Genomic DNA, 23,759 nt, shown 5'->3' on the forward strand with positions numbered 1-23,759 from the left:
TTAATTTCTTTTTCTGCTACTTCACTATTATTGTATAGAAACACTAATGATTTCTGGGTATTCCTTTTGTATCCTGCAGATTTTCTGAATTCACTTATTATTTCTAGCTGTTGTTTTGTGGAGTCTGTAAAGTTTTCTTTTCTATGTATAATATCATGTTATCTGCAAATAAGACCAGTTTATTTTCTTTTTTTACTGATGTGGATGATTTATTTCTTTTCTTTGTCTGACTGCTGGAGCTAGGACTTCCAGTACTATGTTGAATAAAAGCATCAAGAGTGGACACCTGTGTCTTATTTCTGATTGTAGATGAAAAGCTCCCAGATTTTCACCAATTGAGTATGATGTTAACTGTGGGTTTTTTAATATATGACTTTTATTATGATGAGGGATGTTTCCCTTAAACCCACTTTATTGAGAAATTATATCATGAATAGATGTCAGATTTTCTGAAATACTTTTTCTACAGCTATTGAGGTGATCACATGATTTTCATGCTTCCTTTTGTTGATGTTGTTCATCACATTGACTTATTTGCAAATGTTGAATTATTCTTGGATCTCTGGAATAAATCCCAGTTGAATTATCTTTTTAATGTTTTATTGAATGTGGTTTGCTAATATTTTGTTGAGGATTCTTACATCTGTATTTATCAGGGGTATTGGCCTTTGATTTTCTCTTTTTGTGTTGTTTTTGTCTGGTTTTGGTGTCAGAATAATGCTTTACTTCCTCTTAAAATTTTTAAAATAGTGTGTGGTGAATAGGTATTAGCTCTTTAAATGTTTGGTAGAATTCACCTGTAAAACCATCTAGTCATGGACTTTTGTTTTTTGGCAATTTTTTGGTTACTGATTCAATTTTGGTACTAGTAACTGTTCTGTTCAGATTTTTTGTTTCTTTCTGATTTAGTTTTGGAAGATTGTATACTTCTAGGAATTTATCCATTTATTCTAATATTACAAATAATTTTTTGTAGTATTTTCACAATTTTTTGTTTTTCTTTTTCTGTTGTATCAGTTAATTCTCCCTTTTTTTCTGATTTTATCTGTGTATTTTCTCTCTCTCTCTCTTTTTTCTTGATGAGTCTGGCTACATGTTTATCAATTTGATTTACTTTTAACTTTTTTTAATGACAAAATTAAATAAGACCAACCCTAAACCTAAGTCTCAGTTTATTATCTAATTACAGAACTGTGAATCCTGAGTAGTTTCTTCTATGCTACAGATGCCTGAAATTTATGTACTCAGCATCAACCTCATGGGTTATTACCAAGTCTCTTCTTTATCCTTTTTTTCTTTAAGTTTTTATCTATTTATCTGACAGAGACCATAAGTAGGCAGAGAGGCAGGCAGAGAGAGAGGAGGAAGCAGGCTCCCCATGGAGCAGAAAGCCTGACGCCAGGCTCAATACCCGGACTCTGGGATCATGACCTGAGCTGAAGGCAGAGGCTTTAACCCACTGAGCAACCCAGGTGCCCCTCTCTTCTATATCCTTATCATAAATACATCATTTAAGTGTTTGACTTACCCTGACTAAATAATATGTGTAATTTAAAGCATAATATTTACCCAGTAAGTCAAGTTCCTCTTAAAACCTGGAACAAATTTGAATCCTCAGTGATTTAAAAATTTTAAGTATTAAGAGCAAAGATAATTAAAATAATTACTTTCAGTGAATATCATTTCAGATATTAAGTCAACTCCCCATTTTTCACTTCAGGGGGTTTTTACCCAAATATTTTCAGCTTATTTATAGGTACTAGTTCATTTTTCCACTTTACAGTGCAAGACAGTCTTATACTTTTAACTTTTGTCAGTAAAGTAAATTCATATTTTGGTATTGTTTCATTTTTCCTCCTCTATTCAGAAAACATTCTCAACCAAGTATATAAAGATGTGTATTTCTGCTTTGGATGAATTTTTTTTTTTCTTTTTAGATTTAATAACTTTAGGACATTTTTCAAAACTTGATTTTTGAGGAACACTTTCAGAATAGTCCCTTGTATTAGAAATATGCTCATATTCAATCAGAAAGAATTGAATTTCAGTCACATGGTAAAGAAAATATTTAGTCAATAAGTATGGCCTATGTCAAACCTCTTCCTAATACAGTGACATTGGTTTGTTTGTTTGTTTGTTTGTTTGTATTTAAACAACTTAATACTTTAGAACAATCATGTTCACTATCTTGTAACAGTCACTTACCTATGCAAAAAGAATCCTGAAAACTCAGGTTTGTTTTTTTTTTATTCTGTTATGTTTGTCATCATACATTACATCATTAGTTTTTAATATAGTATTCCAAGAGTCATTGTTTAAGTATAAAACCCAGTGCTCCATGCAATACGTGCCCTCTTTGATATCCATCACCAGGCCAACCCATTTCTCCACCCCTTACTCCCCTCAACCCAATGTCTTCAGTCTAGTTAAATGCTATAGTCACAGTTGACTAAGATATGTGTCTTAAAAAGTATAATTATACTTTATTCTGAATTAAAGAATTTTTACACTTCTTTTTCCTGTAGAAGAAATTAAATATATACTTTTCATGATATTTTTGGTTAAAAATTAATTCCAGTATAATTTATATACAATGTTATCTTAGTTTCAGGTGTATAATATAGTGATTGAACAATTCCATATATTACTCAGTGCTCATCATGATTACTGTACCCTTAATCCCTTCACCTCATTCATTCAATCCTTACCTGCCTCCTCTCTGCTAATCATCAGTTTATTTGCTATATTTAAGATTCTCTTTTTTCGTTTGTCTTTTTTTTTCTTTGTTTCTTTGTTTTGCTCCTTAAATTCCACATGAGTGAAATCATATGGTATTGTTATCTGACTATTTATTTCACTTAGCATTATACCCTCTAGGTCTAGTCATATTGTTGCACATGACAAGGTTTCATTTTTTATGGCTGAGTAATACTCGATTATATATATATATATATGTATATGCCACCTGTTTTTATCCATTCATCTATCATGGACACTTGGGTTGCTTCCATATTTTGGCTATTTTTTAACAATGTTTCAGGAAACATAAGGGTGTGTATAACTTTTTGAATTAGTATTTTCATATTTCTTGTGTAAATGTTCAGTAGTAGAATTACTGGACCACATAGTAATTCTATTCTTATGTTTGGAGGAATCTACATACTGTTTTCCACAGTGGCTATACAAGTTTCCATTCCTACCAGCAGAATATGAGTGTTCCTTTTCCTCCACGTGCTTGCCAACATTTGTTTCTTGTATCTTTGATTTTAGCCATTCTTCCATTCTTACAGGTATGACATGATATCTCATTGTAGTTCTGATTTACATTTCCCTGTTGATGAGTGATGTTGAGCATTTTTTCATGTGTGTTGGCCATTTATATGTCTTATTTGAGAAAGATGTCTATTTATATTCTCTGCCCTTTTTAAAATTGGATTTTATTGGTGTTCACTTGTATCATTTCTTCATATATTTATACCTACTCTTTACTGGATATGTCATTCATACCTTATTCCATTCAGTAGGTTGTCTTTAGTTTTATTGATTATTTCCTTTGCTGTGCAAAAGCGTTTTATTTTGCTGTAGTCACAGTACTTTTTTTTTTTTTTTCCTTTTGCTTCTCTTGCCTTAGAAGGCGTATCTAGAAATATGTTGCTATGGTCAATATAAGAGAAATTACTGCCTGTGTTCTCTTCTCAGATTTGTATGGTTTCATATCTGACATTTAGGTCTTTAATCCATTTTGAGTTTCTTTTTTTATGTATGTGGTGTTAGAAAGTGGTCTATTTTCATTCTTTTGCATGTAGCTTAAACATACACCTTTAAAAAAGATACTTTATTTATTTATTTGACAGAGAGAGAGAGATCACAAGTAGGCAGAGCGATGGCAGAGAGAGAGGGGAAAGCAGGATCTCGGCTGAGCAGAGAGTCCGATGCAGGGCTCAATCCCAGGGCCCTGAGATCATGACCTGAGCCAAAGGCAGAGGCTTAACCCACTGAGCCACCCAGATGCCCTGCCTTTAATTTTAATGATATGAAATCAATCCAGATATAAGAACTGATGGGTACTAAGCAAGTTAGAATTTATGTAATTTTCAGTGTAAGAGGTAAAGACTTGATACCAAATAAGACTAAATGGGAGAGAGCAAGTAGATAAATGGTTGTTTTCACTGAAATTTTTATGAATGTTTCAAAATAAAATTTCAGTATAAACATGTTCTCATTGCTCTAGTAAGGACATTATAAATAAGAATCTCAATCCATAAATACGATTGCTATTTCTGCAATTTATAGGGTATTATGTGTGCATGAATAGGTGGATTGAGTAGGACTGTGCCTCAAATACTTGCCCTCTCTACAATGTTTATGGGAGAAATTAAATAAGCCACTGAGTTGCTACATTATTACTCTAAGTAAAGTTAATTGGACTGAGAAAGGGTAGCTTATGAGGAGCAGCAAACTACTAAGATGCTAGCATAGTAAGTTTGTTCCATAGCAATAGCAGTAACTATTCAACAAGATACAACCTCTCCAGTTGTTTCAGTGTGATACAATACAGATATAAGCTGTTAGCAATGAGTCACACTTTAGCCCCTCACTACCAGCAAAACCACAAGAGGTTAATTCCAGTTTTCTGTCTACTCCAGCTAATAGGGCAGATAAAAAGCATGCAGATTTCCTAACTAGTTTCAATTTAAATCCATGGCTAAACTAAGAGGGGCTTTAGTACTGTTTGACATATTCTAACATATATACTGTATATACATATTATATATTACATATACGTGTAAATAATTTGTGGTCTATTTATTCTCCCATTTCTCTAAAAATCTATTTCATATCTCTACTCTTTCCAAATCTCCATTCTTTCAAATGTCCTCCTCACTTTTAGCTGAAGAGTTTATTTACTTCACTGGTCAAATAAAAACCATAAAAAAGAACATTACATCAGTTTTCTTATGGTTTTTGTTTTACCAGTAAAATAAGAAGAGACCTCCCCAAACCATGACTGGAACAAATGTGATTCCCCAAACCCTGAATTTTATTTTTTTTAACCTGTATAAAAGTCTGTGAGGACAGTCCTGAGATGCCATGGGAGCTCCTTAGTAATCAGAGAATGCTATTCTTCTTACTTTTCTGTTCTCCTGTTCTTTTTTTTTTTTTTTTTTTTTTTTTAAGATTTTATTATTTGTCAGAGAGAGAGGGAGAGCGAGCGAGCACAGGCAGACAGAATGGCAGGCAGAGGCAGAGGGAGAAGCAGGCTCCCTGCCGAGCAAGGAGCCCGATGTGGGACTCGATCCCAGGACGCTGGGATCATGACCTGAGCCGAAGGCAGCTGCTTAACCAACTGAGCCACCCAGGCGTCCCTCTGTTCTCCTGTTCTTAATAAATGTCTTATACTTTCACGTTTGACTCTGGGCATCAAATGATTGCAAGATTTCTAATCATTACTTCTGAATTCCATAGAAATAGAAAGGATAAAAGGAAAAGTACACATCTGCTGCTAAATCAACTCCCTATAAAGGAGTTTGCAAGAAACGTACACTCATTCCTTCTACTGATATTTTATCATCTCTTCATTTCATGGAAGACTGGGCACAGGGCAATGCTAATAACAGAATGATTCTATGTCTGTGAAAGATGGGACAATGGATATTGGATTAGCAGCTAACAGTTTCCTGTGTGTCAAAATCTTCACACTTGATCTTAACCCAAAGTCTGAGAAATGATAAAACCTTGATTCAAAATATGAGGTTTCTGAGAAATGAGTAGTCCTTTTGATCTGATCTGGATTTTTCTTTTCCTGAGAAGAAGGAAGATATGAAGTACAGCACAATATATCTGGCCCATCACATCCAGTATACAGTAGTAGAGAATGTGAAAGAAAATCTCTCTCTCTCTTTCACACACACACACACACACACCCCTCTTCCGGATCACAAAAGAGGAGAACAGAAAACTCACCAGGCACTATCTCAGAATGATGATCAAAACCCATTTATGAGGACTAACTAACAATTCTTACCCTGCTAATAGAATAAGATCTTCACTTTCTCGTTCTCCTCTGTACATGAGTCTCTGTAAATGTAATGTTTCTTCACTATTTAGTACCTTTGTGAGTCATGCTGAGATGAATATTGGGGAACAAGGGGTTTCACAGAACCCTACACAGACTAGTAAAGTTTGTGGGGTTGGGGATTATTCTGAGGGTCATATAGCCACATGCAGAAGTGTGGGGGGTGGGAAGAGGAGTGGGGTGGACAGTAGATAGACAGGGACAGTCAAGTTTTAAATATTTTTGTAGTTAACACTCTCAAAATCCTGTTAGATTACCTGTACTTTCTGGGCGATTCATTATGTGACTAATTACAACTAAGAACTTGTCTAGATACAAGTTTTCAAGCACAAAGATTCTTCAACTTACTAACAATTATTTTCCATTTACCTTCTCAAACCTCACATGGGCAGTTACCTGAAACCACATAAAACTATAATTAAGAAGAAAATATTTTAATATAGTCATCATGCGTAAAGTCAATCTCAATAATATGGCAGGGATTATCAGTGGAAGATGCTTTAAAAAGTTTTAGCATAAAGTTTCTCTCCTCTAAGATTTATCCTCTGCAGTAACTGCTTTAAGAGCTCCAGTTCAGGCTACAGAGCAGTAGCAGGTGGCTTTTTTCTCCGTGCGGGACTCCAAATTATAGGACTCTCAGTAAACTCTGGTTGCCGGGCATAGGCAGAGAACATCCCCACTATCAAAACAGTATTTCCTTTCATGAGTACTTTATAGTTTTCTGAGTATAGATTCTGTGCCTCTTTGGTTAGGTTTATTCCTAGGTATCTTATGGGTTTGGGTGCAATTGTAAATGAGATTGACTCCTTAATAGGGGCCCTTATATTTTTCTAATGATAAGATTGCACAGCTCAGTTCTGGGCTCTCTGTTCTGTTCCATTGATCTATATATCTGTTTTTATTTCAATGCTATACTGTTTTTATTATTATAGATTTATAATATCATTTGAAATCAAGAATTACGATGTCTCTAGTATAATTTCTACTTTAAAATATTTTTGTTATACACCATTTCCTACCAGCTAATGCCTCATTTCTTTCTTATGTTGAGCTGCTCAATGAGGTTGGCCTGAGTTGCATGTAGCTATTTCAATTTAAATTAAGTGTAATAAAAAATTTAGTTTTTTACTTATACTGTACACATTCAAGTATTCAATAACCATATATTACTACTGATGTCACATTGGATAGTACTGATGATACATACATTTATTATAAATATAATAAATAAATTAATTAAATAAATAAAGTATACAAATAAAGACGATCAAAAACGCCAAATATTTCTTTGAAGTTAGTGATGAAATTCATCAACCACTAGCCAGGCTTATCCAGGAAACTAAAATGATTAGAATTCATATGGAATTAATGATAGGTATCCCAGTGATTAGAAAGAAAATGTAGATTTACTATTCATAACACTGTTCAATAAATGTAAGCATAGACAAATATAGTAATATCTAGAAAAAAAGTAACTTAACTAGAACAAATAAGAACAAATAAACATCCTGAATAATGACATAATTATTAAAATAATTGAAATAATAGTACAAAGAAAACACTAGCACCAGAAGATTTTATAGACTAGTTCTACCAGATTCTCAGTGTGTAGGTAATTCCAATATTGTAGTAAACTAGACAATAGAAAAGAGTAATGTTCTGAAACTCAGAGTGTTCATTCAACTCAATACGATAACAGAAAAGAGTACAGAAAGGAAATACAGACCGATGAACAAAGATGAAAATTTTTATATTAGTAATTGGTACTAAATTCAGTAGCATATTAAAAAAAAGGTGATATAACATGAATAAGTAGAATTTATCCTGAAAAAACCCAATCTGTCTCATAGGTCTATGATGTTTGCTCCTTACCCTTGTGACTGCTTTGTAGGCTCTTCTGCCTGGAAATTTTAGAGTAACTCCAGGAGGATCTCATTACTAGATTTAATTTGGTTTTTACTTTCATTAATTAAGGGACTACTAAGCACATGGGTCACACAAACATGTGAAGCACATGTATACAATTAGACTGAAATCTCCTATTTCTTTTACCCTTATTTGTCACTAAAAGTCATAGGGGGTAAGAATATAAAGAAGGAAATAAACACATCATCTTAGGGGAGAGACTACTTAAAGTAGCACAGTCAGGAAGAACCTCCCTGAAGAGGTGGCATTTGAGTTCATCAGATCTGTATGGGATATGCTTTTGTTTGAGACTATTTACTGCTGATTCTGACCCAGAATCTGTGGTTGCATGCTAAACTATGGATTTTACTTAGAGGGGATGCAAATAATTTCTGACAAGAAGAACCCAAAATCATGTTCATATTGCCTTCAAGAACAAAAATTCGGTAAACATAAACTTCTGAATATAAATTTGTAAATAATCTGGCAATACTCCTATTTCTTTTCTTTTTTTTTTTAAGATTTTATTTATTTATTTGACAGAGAGAGATCACAAGTAGGCAGAGAGGCAGGCAGAGAGAGAGAGAGGGAAGCAGGCTCCCTGCTGAGCAGAGAGCCCCATGCGGGACTCGATCCCAGGAGCCTGAGATCATGACCTGAGCGAAAGGCAGCGGCTAAACCCACTGAGCCACCCAGGTGCCCCAATACTCCTATTTCTTAATTCTTACAATCAATTCTCAAAATGTTCCCTTCCTGTAAAAGTACAGTCATGACTATGTATTGACAGAAGAACAACACAACTCAGTGGCAAAAGGGTCATCTTTTCAGTAAATGCTGCTAGAACAACTACACATCCACATGTCTAGAAAGATGAATCTAGAACCTTATATTTTTCACAAAAATTAACTCAAAATGCAACACAGACCTAATTGTGAAATAATACTATAAAACTCCTAAAATAGGTGGTTCAGTTGGCTGAGTGTCTGACTCTTGATCTCAGCTCAGGTCATGTACTCAGGGTCCTGAGATCATCAGCCCCACATCAGACTCTGTGACAGCATGGGGCTTCCTTAAGGTTCTCTCTCAGGGTGCCTGGGCTCAGTCAGTTAAACATCTGCTTTCAGTTTAGGTCATAATCTCAGAGTCTTAGGATCAAGCCGCACATCAGGCTCCCTGTTCAGCGAGAAACCTTTCTCTCCCTCTCCTCTAGGCTCGTGTGGTCACTATCTCTGACTGTCTCTCTCAAATAAATAAATAAAATATATTAAAAAAAATACATTATATGTTTATAAAAAATTAAAAATTTTTTAAAAAGTAAAGTAAAATAAAAGTAAAAAAAAAAAAAAGATTCTCTGCTTCTCCCTCTGCCCCTCCCCCACCATGTGTGCTCGCTCTCTCTCTCTCTCAAAAAGAAATAAATAAATAAAAAATAAAAACCCTCTTAGAATATAACATAGGAGAAAATCAAGGTGACCTTGGGTTTGACAATAACTTTGTGGATACGATACCAAAAGCACAATCCATGAAAGAAAAAAAAAATGATAAATTAGAACTTCATTAAAATTAAAAACTTCTAATCTGTAAAATATCCTGTTAAGCCTCCTCCTCCACATCCTCCTCCTCCTCCTTCTTTTTACTTGCAAACTGCAGAAGACAGTTCCTCTGTTACAGATTCTATAGGAATGCCCTTATTTCCTACTCTCATCACAGTTCCAGCAGTTTCTGAAATACGTCAGTTTCTGAGTACAGTTTCTGAGTACAGTTCCATTCTTCATCAACGAAAGTAAGTGGCAGAGGTTTCTGATGTTACTAATGCCGGCTTTCTCACTTCTCCCTGGTTGCTCTTCCAGCTTTTCCATCACTTGTGTATCTAATCTCTGGTATTAGCGTCATTCTCACTGAAAAATTAGAGTGATTTCTTTTAACCTGACCTGCCCCTGAGTAATACAGGTATAATCCAGTAAAAAAAGAAAAAGGGGTTTCTAGAACAATAGTTAAGGACTGGAACAGAAAAGAGCCAAGACAATCAATTGATAAAAGTTGAAAACTGAAGACTCAAGAAATAGTAAGAAAGGACATTTTGAGGTATCTTTTGCTCATCATTCTCAATCCCACACTAACTCAAATATGAAACTACTCCTCAGTGTTGTCAATTTAAAAGATCTTAATAGCAGTTAGCATCCATTCTCATCACATGGCCTATCATAAATCTTTACCTTTTTTTATTTTAAAGATTTTTAAAATTTATTTATTTGAGAGAGAGGAAGAAGGAGAAGCATAAGCAGAGGGAGGGATAGAGGGAGAGAAAATAACAAGCAGACGCCCTGTTGAGCATGCAGCCCGCTGCCAGCGCTGGATTGGCCAAGTTTGAGACCATGACTTGAGCCAAAACCAAGGGTTAAATAAACCTGCTGAGCCACCCAAGAACCCTTAGCATAAACCTTTCTAAATTGATCATTATTCCACACAAATCATCCCAGGGATACAATATCCTTGGAAAGCAATCAGGTAAAGGGAATATGATTCAAGAAGAGATTCATAATATTTTATTTGCAAAATAAATTAAGGTTCAAGAAAGCAGAGGGGAGAGATTTCAAGAGGGAAGAAAGAAAATGGAATTGAGGACATACTTCAAGTAACATGTTTCTTTGTCAGGGCTGTCCACAGGAAAAGAAGTAACTGTTTATTTATAGGAAGATATAAAAGAAGGTATTTCTTGTAGTAATGGCTCACCTTGTTATGGAGGCTGAAAGGTCCCACAATCTTCTGTCTGAAAGCTGGAGAACCAAGAAAGCTGATGATACAGTTCAGTTTGTGTCCAAAGTCCTGAGAGTCAGAGGAACCAATGGTGTAACTTCTAGTCTGAGGTCAAAGGCCTAGAAACCAGAAGGCTATAGGTGTGAGTCCTGGAGTCTGAAGGCCAGAGAACCAGGATCTCCAATGTCTTGGGCAGAAGAAGACAGTTCCTCTATGATCACAGTTTCTGTAGGGAATTCCTTTATTTCCCACTCTCATCATGGTTCCAGCAGTTTCTGGAATACCTCAGGTTATGGTTTCAGGGTCCTGTTGCAAGCCCTGTGTTGGGCTTCGCATTCAGTGGGGAATCTGCTTGAGAATTCTCTACCTCTTCTTCTCCCTCCCCCGCTCCTCTCACTCATGCTTAGTCACTCTATCTAAAATAAATAGATAAATCTTTAAAAAATAATATAACCATGAAAATTCTGGTACTGTGGTAAACCCAACATAAACAAAGAGTAGAAGAAATTTCTTAGATACCGTAAGTGAATATGCTCAAATTTTGAATTAGGTTATTTAAATGTGATATGTAATGAACCTCAGTTATAAAACCTCTGTTATACTCATTTGGGGGAAAATATGAGTTTATAACTTGATAAACAAATCAATTTCTAGGTCGCTTTCACTGAAGTAATGAATATCTGATTCCCAAAACACCAAATTTTTTATGATGACCTTAGTAAATCCACCTTTTATAACTTACTCATTATCTTTTTAATGCAATCAAGTAAGTGTAAGAGAAATCAAACAATATTATAATCATACAGCTACTAATGAATTCGTATCTCTTAAAGTAGATAACTTTTATATCCACATGGGAAAAAAATCTATCTTTCAGTGTTTTATATTCCTTTAACAATGTAATGCAAGTTTTTTACTTCTATTTATACTGCATAATTTACCTTAAGCATTTGAAGATTCAGGAATTTGTACATCTGCTTAGCCTTAGAACCTGGCTTAAAAATGAAGTAGATTTTGTAAGGAGAAATTTATAATATTAAAATATACCTCAGGCTCTCAATATTTTATGCATTAAATTTGGGAAATTTATTATGAAATACATGACATTGACTCCAATGTTTTTTAAATCTAGTTTTCATTAATTTTCCAGCATATACTAAAGAAAGGGAAATTATTAGTTTAAATGAATAAGATTTTTAATATAATCTAGTAGTAGAGCACAGTGAGTAAAGCACTCTCCTGTTATAAGGAATTAAGGAATTAAATTTCATCGGAAGGGAGCAAAGATGAATTAGCAGCATTTGTAACAAATCAGCAGCCACAGGAATCTTGGGAAGAGAATTCCTACTTAACCATACCTTGTATGAGTGCTTCACAGACACGGAAAGCCTATGATGGAAGAAAGAACATGACTTTAAATGTATTAGTTTGGAGGGGGTTGAGGGAGTTGGGAGGGCCTGGTGGTGGGTATTGAGGAGGGCACATATTGCATGGAGCACTGGGTGTGATACATAAACAATGAATCTTGGAACACTGAAAAAAATAAAATTAAATAAAAAATAAAATATATTAGTTTGGGAGGTCAATGGAGTAGAGGTTATGACAGCAGCAATATCCTAAATTAGAAACAATATTAATTTTACAAGCCATTTTCATGATATAATTTAATCATAAGTGTAGCACAATTACAAATGGAGGAGAAAAACCCTACCAATATAATCATGTTAGTAACTAGTTAAAAAAGAAAGGCGTTAATATTAAAGTATATCCTCAGAGACTATTTGCTGGCTTTATTCTTCTATCAAAACATCTATATCACCAAGCATGTAACTTATAAAGGTCCATGCTTGGTGATACAGATAACTTGATACAAGTATGTACCTTTGTAAGAATGAACTGTCACTTCTGCTATATTGTATGTATTATTCCTATGAACAGTATGTTGTATATTATACTGTATTACATTATATTACATTATTATTATACTGAATTTTTTCCTTTACCTATATCTACATAGTGAAGAATTTATATGAGAGGTCTTTCAGTTTTGCCCTCTTCCTACAAATGACTGTGCATCACTGCATTTTGGGCAGATGAGTATTAATCTAAAATGTATTAAAATTCTTCAGAGATTCTATAACTTCTTGTGCCAGTGGAAATATTTAGTATTATTTGATACTATTTGGAACTGTCAGCCTTAATAAATCACTTTTATTGTTTGCAATGCCTTCACATGTAAAAAAGTATTCTTATTATATCAATATCACTGTTATTTCTCTACCCTCTACTTAATATTTGTCAACAGTATTAAATATTATAATGCTTTATTACTTTCTGTTTTCTTTACCTTTCTCAGAAGAAAGGTATTTTTTCTGATATTTTTACCCACTTGTATTTTACTTGTTTACTTTAAAAAATCCTTACTTTCCTGTATAAAAAGCTGGCTGCTTCCTTTTCCCGTCATTAATTTTGTTTGTAATGTAATCACCTTACTCAGTGCTATGAGACAAATGCAATTTCTTTAACATGGCCATCAAACAGACCACCTTCTATAAAGAGCTATAAAGCTGCTTTTATGTGGAGGGCTGAGACATGATTCAATTAGGAAAAACTGTGTAAAATAATAGGTTTTTAAATGTGTATATACAAAAGAAAAAGAATAGCCATAGTTTTTATAAATTTTGAGTCAATGTAAAATGCTGGTCAGTAATGAATTTTTAAATTTAAAAATTATGGTATCTAAAAAGATGCTTTACTATGATAGATATTACTTATACTGTGATAGCCCTCATTATTGTAAAGTGCACAGTGGCTTCAGAGTTCAGAAACTGGGGCATGTTTCAGATATCCGACTTTGGAAAGTCACCAAATTTGCAAGTCTTCTGCTTTTACAATGGCATGAGCTGCAAGACAGCCTGGATAACGTCTTGGCATCCTTCCGAGGCAATGAGGCCCTGATGCCTGTCAGTGCAAGTGCAATTTGTATTTGCCTATGGAATCCTTGGTTATTTGGATTTAAATTTGGGTATCTCCTTTATGCTAGAAACCAATAAAATAATGAACTACCATTCTGAAGATCCAGCAAGCTAATCAGTCTTCTTCCTGACATGTATAAAACTTCTCTGTGTCATCTGTTTCATGCTTCACATTCATTGTTTGCTTTTCAGACAGTTATAAAGTTTTCTACTAGGAAATGTTCTCTTTCAAATTCCTTTAAACAGAAATTCTGTATGAATCTTTTAGATACGAAGGACTTCTCCGATAGAAGGGTAACAGTTTGACATATCGTAGGATTCATTAAATAAGTAAATCACTCATTTTTAAAAATTACTTGTTCTGGTACTGTTGTAGAAGTAAAGGTTGGTTATACCAATGAAATATATGATCGAGGCTACTACATTACAATTGCTCACATTCTAATGGGAATAACCTTCAAATATTTAAGCAAACTTAAAAATCATGGGAGACTGTGTAAAAGATAGGATGTGAGTTATTTAAAGGGTAATTAGTATAGAGTGCTATGAAGATAGAGTGATCATTTCAGGAAAAAGATACAACATGAGCATTGCATATAGAGGTCAGACAAGCATAACACCCGAAGACATATAAATAGCTTTGTATGTCAGGGGCATGGGGATAAGTACGAGCTATCAGAGGAGATGGAGAAGAGGAATTGTTAATGACATTTTGTATCTTGCTAAAGTTATTGGATTTTATCCTGGGGATTTGAGGTGGGGAAGTGACCCTATCAGAAGTATGTTTGAAAAAGATTATTGTATCAGCAGCGTGAAGGATAGATCTGACAGGGATCTGAAGCCAGAAGAACATTTAATAGATAGGAGAGATGCAAAGAGCAGCATAGACAGTGCACATTAGTGAGCCTTCAAAAATGTTTATTGAGTTGAGATGCATTGAAGAAGTTTGTTGAAACTTTCTTTTCTCACGTCTTATTTTTAGAAAATGTCAATAGCAGCTATTCATTGGGTTACTTCAAAGGTCCTCCGCTGAACCTTGGTGAGGGTGAGATAGTTGAAGTCTGGGTGAGTGACCCATCTCATCACAGATGCTTCAAAAATGTCATCAAACACTTCTCTGCAGATGGTTCCATTGTTCAAAATGGTCTTTATAGGTCCTGAGTCTTATGCTGCAGTCTAATGCACAAAACAGTATCCTCCTTTATGCAGTAGAATTCAGTAGGTAATTTAATTATTCCCTTTGCACCTGGCAAACAACATGTTAGTGACTGCACCCTCTTTGACTGTTAGAACCACTCTCCTTGCCTATTAACTACTCTTATGGCTACGGTGTATTCCATTTTCTTTTCTAGGTCATCTTCAGAAAGTGTTGCCAATAAAATAAATCATCTAGCAATTCCTTGTCAATAATTTTGAAAGCTAAGGTATACCAAAGAACAAGCTGCCTACTGATGATTGAAAGCTGACTGCAGCATTTTTGTTTTTGGAACAGCTCCACAATTTTCTAAATGTGTCATTGTTACACTGTTATATACATGAAAAATAGCTTTTCTCATTTTACAAATGGATGAATTAAAATACAAAAGATTGACTTGTAAGAAGTTAGTAAGAGTGCTTAGTTCAAAAGGAGAAAGAAAAGCACACTAGCATATGATAGTATTTCAATACCTCTAGTGTCTGTATTGGCAGTAAGATTTTATTTGTTCACCTAGGCAATGGGAAGTATTATGCTCAAAGTATTATACTCAAAGGAGAGAAAATGTACATTTTATCTTTTGAATAAATATATAATTTCAAGTCATATAATTTTTCAGGCTTGCTAAAAAGCATAGAAATAACAATGGACCCAGTAATAGTGAGCACCTTGCAAACAAATTGTGGTCTCCTAGATAGTACTTCCCATTAAAATAAATTGGGGTCCTCAAAGAAATAGCTAAATCCAGATATACTGCAAAAGCTACCAGGAACATGTAAAATGGACTCAGGGTCCAATTTGAAGAGATTTCTGTATAGGCAATTCTGAATAGGCAATTTGAGCAGTCAAACAAGTGGAACTAACTGAACAGATTATTGAAATTAGTAAGATATGATAAATTCATGAATTGATAATTTACCTAATGAGAAACTTACTAGTCACATTTGGTGGATACTGGATAACCAAAGTATTCTGCAAACTGATAAAGGAAAAGACTCAAGGTTTCATTCTAACATTCTTGTACAAACTGCAACTACATAGTTGATGATTTAAAAAAAAATAAGCACCCCAGCTCATAAAGGAAAAGCACTATGAAAGAATTGGAATATCAACATAATACAATCACTCATTAAATTAGTGACATAGAAAATGTTTATCTATGACTGACTAAATTATTAGGAGAGAGGCTAAAGAGGATTGGGCTAACAGTACTAGAATTCACTAAGCAATATTAATGTTGAAAGAAGGAAAGCAGTACACAGTATTTTTGTAACAGAAAATATAAAATACTACCTGTGACTCTTTGAAGCCAAAATATAAAGTCTGAGTTGGGTTGAATCAATCAGTCTATGAGTTTATTTGAAGTACAGAAAATAGGTGGAGAAAATATGGCATCAAGGATGAAAAATCCAGAATGTGAGTGTTGGAAGAGGTCCTCTGAAAGGCATAACTGACAGTTGTCCTGTCAGCCAACCCAAGCAGGCTTCCACTCCTTCTCTGTCCTTGGAATGTACACTCTGTACATTCTTCCCACCATTCCCACAGTGGGAACTGTTACAAGGACATAGTCTTGAGAAGTACAGTGTCTTTGGTACCTTCTGAACAGTATACGTGACACAACCGAGTTAAGGCAGGCCTCTGTGTAAACTTTGAGATTTGGCAAGAAGGTGTGGAGATCTACTTGTCTTGCTGCCTCCCAAGATAGGCCTCCTATGTAAGGTTCCTTGTTTATTAAGCTTGCCACCTACCCACCTGGAGTGGTCCACCTCTTCTTTCTGTCTCTCCCTACTTTCCATGTAAAGGGGAGAGTTTCAAATTTCACCCAGGAAGCTCCCAAACTTTCAAACTAATAGTGAGACACATATAGGACAAATGACTTGGTTTCGTCAACAGTAACAAACAATTTTTATTACAAGAAAAAAAAAATTAAAGTAGTATTCAGAAACGTGTCAATCCACTACAATGTGTGCATTTGTTTGGTTATTCATACGTACAAAGCAACTTGAAGAAAAGAAAGAATAGGGCAAATGTGAATACTGACAGGATAATTATGTTATTGAGACATTATTGTTAATGTTCTGATGTAAAAATTTTACAAAGAATCCTAATCATTTAGAAATGTGAATTGAGTTGTTTATAGATTAATTATATGATTTGGGGCACTTGCTTTCAAGTAAGTCAGGAGGTAAAGATAAAACCAGAGGGCTGATGACTTAATTAACTGTTGAAGTTGGCTCTTCACTAGATCAGGGTTTTTTATACTATTCATTCACTTCTACTTATGTTTTAAAGGTTCTATCCAAAAAAGAAGGTTCTAAATAATGAATTCTGGAACACTGAAAAGAAACTTTAAAATAAAAAAATACATATTTTAAACATTTTTAAAAATAATTTCCTTTAAGTTCCATCTGATCCATCATGGAACAGTGTTTCACTAAAAATTGGTGTAAAATAATTCAGTTTCTTTCTTTACTGGTGAGAGAAACAAGGAATAGCAAAAAAGAGAGTTTCCTGTGCAGAGGAAGGAGGCTGTTAAAGGACATGGTTGAGCAGCTGCCAAAGAGTAGAGCTCAATTATATCTGAAGGCTTTGGTAGCAACAGTTGTGCTGAGGCTACTGAATGAAAGTCATATAGACTGTGGTTAAATGTATTACTTATCTTGAGTTCCAATTAATAAGAACTTTACTCTGGGCTGTGATGAAGGAGTGTTGAAGTTCACCAAGATTTGGGCAGAACAGGTACTGAGGGAACAGATCAGCTTACTGGTGGTGTTAGGCCATCAAAGTCACCACATCCAAAAAGCCAGCGATTTGTCTCAGTGGGGGAGAAAGATAAGATTAGGTAATTGTCCTACAACTGATTATGTTAAGAACAAATTATTTATGTAGATAGACATAGATGCAAATAATATCTGTATAATCTCCAGGCTTTCTCATAAATACCATATTGTAGGTACTCACTAAATATTCTCAATATTGGCTATGAGAATGATGACTTGGGAACAAAATAATAGAGAGTTAATTATCTTCTTGTAATGAGGAAAGCAAGAGCCATGGAAATAAAGAATACACACAGAAGGCCAGTCTTGAGAAATGAGATACCTTGAAGGGAAGGAGTACTTTGTTGCAGGTAGAAAATTGAGGCACAGTCATCACCCTCTGATTTATGGCAATAAAGAAACAATGTTGGGGGCACTTGGGTGGCTCAGTGGGTTAAAGCCTCTGCCTTCGGCTCAGGTCATGATCCCAGGATCCTGGGATCGAGCCCCGCATCGGGCTCTCTGCTCAGCGGAGCCTGTTTCTCTCTCTCTCTCTGCCTACTTGTGATCTCTCTCTGTGTCAAATAAATAAATTAAATTAAAAAAAAAAAAAAAAAGAAAGAAACAATGTTGGAGACCAGAGGTTCATAGTGGATATTGCAAATCTTGGGTCTGGGCATTTGGACAAGATGCAAATTCACAGGACAGTTCCTTGGATATAATTATAATTTCTCATAGTTATAATGTACTCAGAAGCATTAGCACAATTAAGCCTGGAGCTGAAAAGATTCTTTGGACCAAGATTGCTGGAGCTGCTGAGAGAAAACTGAGGAACTGGAAATACATCAGAGACAGATGTTGCAGCCCTTCCAGTGTTGGCTCTAACCAGTCCTGTTACTTACTACATTTGCAAATATTTATTGTGTAAATGGTGCTGGTTTCTTTTTCTGTCTTGAAAGAATCTTATCTTCTGTTGTCTTCCAAATCAATGACTTGTGTATTTTAGTGCTCCACCTGAAGTTTTTAATGATTCATTTTTTCTTATGTTTTTGAGCCTTTAATTTCTGTCAGTTTAACATACATTGTATAATAATTTTAACATTTTCTGGAACCAGAGCATGCTGGAATATTAGAAATATAAATAGCCATAGCAATATATAATAAAAGAATATCAAAGAATAAACAAAGAATATTTATTTAACTTACTTGTAGTTGGTTAATAACTTAGTGTGGGAATCTTTCATTGGAAACTGATTTCTTTTACTGTACCTTGTATTACATAATTACTATTAATACTTAGGAGGAGTACCTGTAAGAAATATATATGGGTTATGAAATATTTTTTATTTAGAAAACAAAACAGAAACTAAACACTTGGCTAATCTGTGCAATATCTAAAATTAGCAGAAACATGAAATTTATATCACCTTAGTAAAGGGAAATTAATTTTAGAAAATTAAACAGAGGCAGAGTCACCAAAATTCCATTTTCCCTACCTTGTTCCTATATGGATGATTTAAACTCCTTTGCAATTCTGTTGAAGAACAAAGCACTGGTAGAAATTTTCTTTTTTAGGATTAACTGAATATAGGAATTTAGACAAATAATGATCAGATATTTTTTAGTCAAAATTATTCTTAATGTAACACAAGATAAAATATGTAGAAATTTCAATTTTATGAGGTTGAAAAAGCTTAATTTTAATGTTCATAATTTAGAATCTATACTTTATTTTCTATATTTGAAGAGGAAAGTCTTGTTAGGATATAGGTAACTCATGTTGCATAGGACATAAGTCTGTGTCTTTTTTTGGGAAACAAAGTTCCTTGCTTCTGCGTTGGAGAAGGACTTATACTTTAGTTAATTCTTCTGTAAAGGAAAGGTAGAGTATGAGTGATAATAGCACCTACCCAAGGAAATTGACAATCTCTCAATTTTTTTAATAGGTACTTTAACTAGAAAGCAATCTGAGGATACAGATAACACACAATTGCAATTTTATTGAAAAATGTGGCTTTCCACTATGTTGATAGCAGTTTCTGAGATCCATTGCTTAGTGCAGTGGTGCCAATCATGTCTCAGACCAGGGCAACATCAGTAGGGTCAGAGCTTTGATGTCTTAGGTGGGATTCTCTGAGAAACAGATTCTGATATGGAGATAGACAAGCCAAAGTTTACTGGGGAGTGCTTTTATGGACCATAGGGGTTTTTTTGTTGTTGTTGTTTTGTTTTGTTTTTGTTTTCTTTTGTTTTGTTTTTATGTTCATTTGCTTCTGCAAAATGCAGTGTTTTTAAATTATTATTGTGTTCAGTTAGCCAGCATATAGTACATCATTAGATTTGAAGTAGTGTTCAACGTTTCATTAGTTGTGTGTAACACCCAGTGCTCATCACCACACATGCCCTCTTTAATACCCATCACCTGGTGGCCCCATTCCCCTACCCACCTCCCTTCTGTAATCTCAGTTTGAGGAACCATAATTTTAAAAGAGTAAAAGATGCAGGATTGCAGAGAAGAAGAAGTTGAATTGCCATAAAACTAAATAAGAACCTCTAGATTATCGCTCAGGGCACTCCAAAGCTAAATGAAATAGTAATTCAGAGTTTTTCCAAATTGAGATACGGGGGCCCAGGCTTTGTATGCCATATATCTTTGGATATGAGTTACTTCTAAAATGGGAACAAACTTAAGTGAGACAGCTACCCTTGGCTAAGGGCAATTCTTTGAGATGGATTCATCTTTGAGGCTTCAGATGTCCAAGAATGCTGATATCTTTGTCCTCAGAGGAGGAGATCTAAGCAATGTATGGAGCAATGTTCGAATGTTCTTCCTGGCTGTGTCATCTTTCTGGCCCTTCTAGAGATTGGGAGTTAAGAGGCTTAATCATGTGACTTTTGCTATATAATTAAAATAGATTATGTTGTACACTAGTAACGATCGTGACTGATATAATATTGTTTTTCCTTAGATTCTTACATGAGATATTTTTGCCCATGTTAACTGAAAATTATAATGTATCACCATTCGTGCAAAACCCTTTCAAGATTTCCTAGGGTTATTGATAGGAAAATGAAGAATAACAGGAATAAGTCTTTTTTTTTTTTTTTAATTTTATTTATTTTGACAGACAGAAATCACAGGGAGGCAGAGAGGCAGAGAGAGAGGAAAGGAAGCAGGCTCCCTGCTGAGCAGAGAGCCCGATGCGGGGCTCGATCCCCGGACTCCGGGATCATGACCTGAGCCGAAGGCAGAGGCTTTAACCACTGAGCCACCCAGGTGCCCCCAGGAATAAGTCTTTATGTGTATCTTTCCACCTCTTTCTATATTAGAGCTTATAAATGAAGACCAGATGCTACAGAGGCATTGAGAGCTTGTTGTAGGCATGACACACTTGTCAGCTCCCCTCATGCTACAACAGGCTCCAGCACTAACAAGTTAAGAAAACTACAGTGGAGTGGGGGGCACTTGGGTGGCTCTGTTGGTTAAACGTCTGCCTTTGACTGCTTCTCCCACTTTTGCTCCCCTTCCTTGTTCTCTGTCTCTCTCACTCTCTCTGTCAAATACATAAATAAAATCTTTTAAAAAAAGAAAGAAAGAAAGAAAGAAAGAAAGAAAGAAAGAAAGAAAGAAAGAAAGACCACAGTGGGGATGCATTAGTTAAGTCTTCACAAAAAAGAAAGAAAAGAAAGATGAGGTATCCAAATGGAGAACCTGGGATGAAATTGGGATACTTATTTTTGTTTGGGCATTTTTTTATAGAAGACAAATATGAATTGGGTAGAACTAAGCCAGTGTCTGCTGATACCATGATATCAGATATAAATATTCAGTGCAATCCTTCCCTTCATCATTTCCTGTTTTCTTCACCCATGCTGTTTCGAGTTTTATCATCTCTTCTATTCTGAAAAATAAGCCAGTAAGAAGAGTGTTTATAAGGTGCTTCCAATCTCTTTGACAATTCATTTGGCATTTTAATTACTTTTAATCTTTTGTATTTTTGTTCCAATATTAAACTTCTCCATTGAGTAAAACTTGGAAAAGTCAAAACAAAGAAACAAACATTTGTAGAATCCCAATAAGACACAGAAACATTTTAATTGGTCTCAAAAAAAAAAAAAAAAAAAAGTGAATCAGGTGTTTTTTTTTTTTTTTTTTTTTTAGCTAGATTTATTCCGTTTTGCTCATTATCATCTTTAATCTCCTGGCCTCCAGTTCTAATGTGTGGCTGTTGTTAAGATAGCAGGAGTCATCTCTTGGCCAAATCAACACAGTGTGTGGGAGCCAGGGAAAAAAATAAAAAGAAAATGGTGTCAGAAAAAAAAACTTGACATATAGAAGAGTGTTCTGGAGAACCTTGAGAAGAATTTGAGTAGTCATTGTAGAGGAAACATTGGCAGGAAGCTTGAGGCTCAAGAAGGCCTGTGAAGTGTAGACAGCACTCCTGATTTTCAAGAGATGTGGGTTGCTGATAGGACTATTAAGCCTATGAAGGAAATCTATGCAGCCCCTGCTGTTAATCCATCTGCAGAAAGTTTTATATGCCAGTTTTCTTAATTAGAGTGGACAGAGAGGGGCATCCTGTTGAGATTAAGTCCACAGCACAATAAAGGAAGAAACTGTTTTTACTTATTGGGCTGCTACCAAGAAATGTGCTAATTACCAAGATAGGAGAACATTTTGTATATCTGATAAGGGAAATTCTTCACAAGTAAAAAGATTGGAGGTGATCTTTGAAATTTTTATTCAACAAGGAAGAATGCAGCCTACTGAGAATGCTGATTGAACTAACTGTTCTAAGTATGTTTACTTCATCTCTAACCCCAATTTGCATAGAATTCCACTGTGCTAAAATGTGTGATGGACCTTTCCTATCCTAGAAGGGGAATTTATATTTTTTTTCAACAAGGCAAAGATATGTTTCATAATTGTGTTATTTAAGAGCTGTGAATGCCCTGTATGCTTATGCTAGAAATGGAATAACAGTTTGAAATACAGGAAGATCTACACGGTCATCTTAAGAAATGTTTGATATCATGGTATCAGATACAAAACTTCATTATTTCCTGTTTTCTTTTTTTTTTTTTTTTTTTAATTTTTTATTTTTTATAAACATATATTTTTATCCCCAGGGGTACAGGTCTGTGAATCACCAGGTTTACACACTTCACAGCACTCACCAAAGCACATACCCTCCCCAATGTCCATAATCCCACCCCCTTCTCCCAAACCCCCTCCCCCCGGCAACCCTCAGTTTGTTTTGTGAGATTAAGAGTCACTTATGGTTTGTCTCCCTCCCAATCCCATCTTGCAACATGGAGGCTTAAGTGGGTAGAAGAAGAATATTTCCTGTTTTCTTCACCCATGTTACTTCCTGGTAGTTTTATAATCTCCTCTATTCTGAAAAATATGCCAATATGAATAATGTTCAGAAGATGTGTTCATCTCTCTGACTTTCCATTGGCACTCTAATTACTCTTAATCTTTTGTATTGTTTTGTTCCGATATTAGATTTCTCCATTGGCTTTTGTAATTATATTGTCTACCTTTGTGATTTAAGTAAGTATGCAAAGATTTTCTTTTTTGTGGATATCTCTTACTTTTTCTGAGTATTTTCAATACTCTAGTTGATGTATTTGATTTTTTTCTTAAAAAGCCATTTATAAATTATGAAAATGACTTATGAAAAGACTAGATTTATAATTTTGCCTTTATTACTAATATGTTCACTTCATGTTTTTATTAACATTTGCAGAATAAAGTAATTCTATTTTAAGTTAAATTTCTAAGACTATACTTTCAGGGATCATTTCTATAGTTTGTTAAGTTAAATTTCTTCTAAAATTGGAAGACATTTTAACAGCTAATTAATAGAATAGAATATATTATATAAACTATCATAATTCTTTATAGTCATTAAAATGCATATATAAATGTATACTATGCATAAATAAGTGTATAATAAATATAATATATGTTAACTATAGATATATAGTGATTTCTAATTACTACTATATTATATATATAAATATATTAATCAACATATAGAGATATAAATAGACACAGATACATATACATATTAGTTATATATATT

At 34.5% G+C, this 23,759-nt stretch overlaps 1 protein-coding gene and 1 pseudogene across 1 annotated transcript in view; both read left to right on the forward strand.

Moving 5' to 3' along the window:
- LOC131813586 (uncharacterized) overlaps positions 1-23,759 on the forward strand; it is a 105,852-nt gene that overhangs the window by 48,642 nt on the left and 33,451 nt on the right. The window lies entirely within an intron of this gene.
- LOC131814251 (small nucleolar RNA U3) lies at positions 23,453-23,528 on the forward strand (annotated as a pseudogene).

This window comes from Mustela lutreola, chromosome 13 (assembly GCF_030435805.1).
Source record: "Mustela lutreola isolate mMusLut2 chromosome 13, mMusLut2.pri, whole genome shotgun sequence".
In the NCBI taxonomy this organism is placed as follows: Eukaryota; Metazoa; Chordata; class Mammalia; order Carnivora; family Mustelidae; genus Mustela; species Mustela lutreola.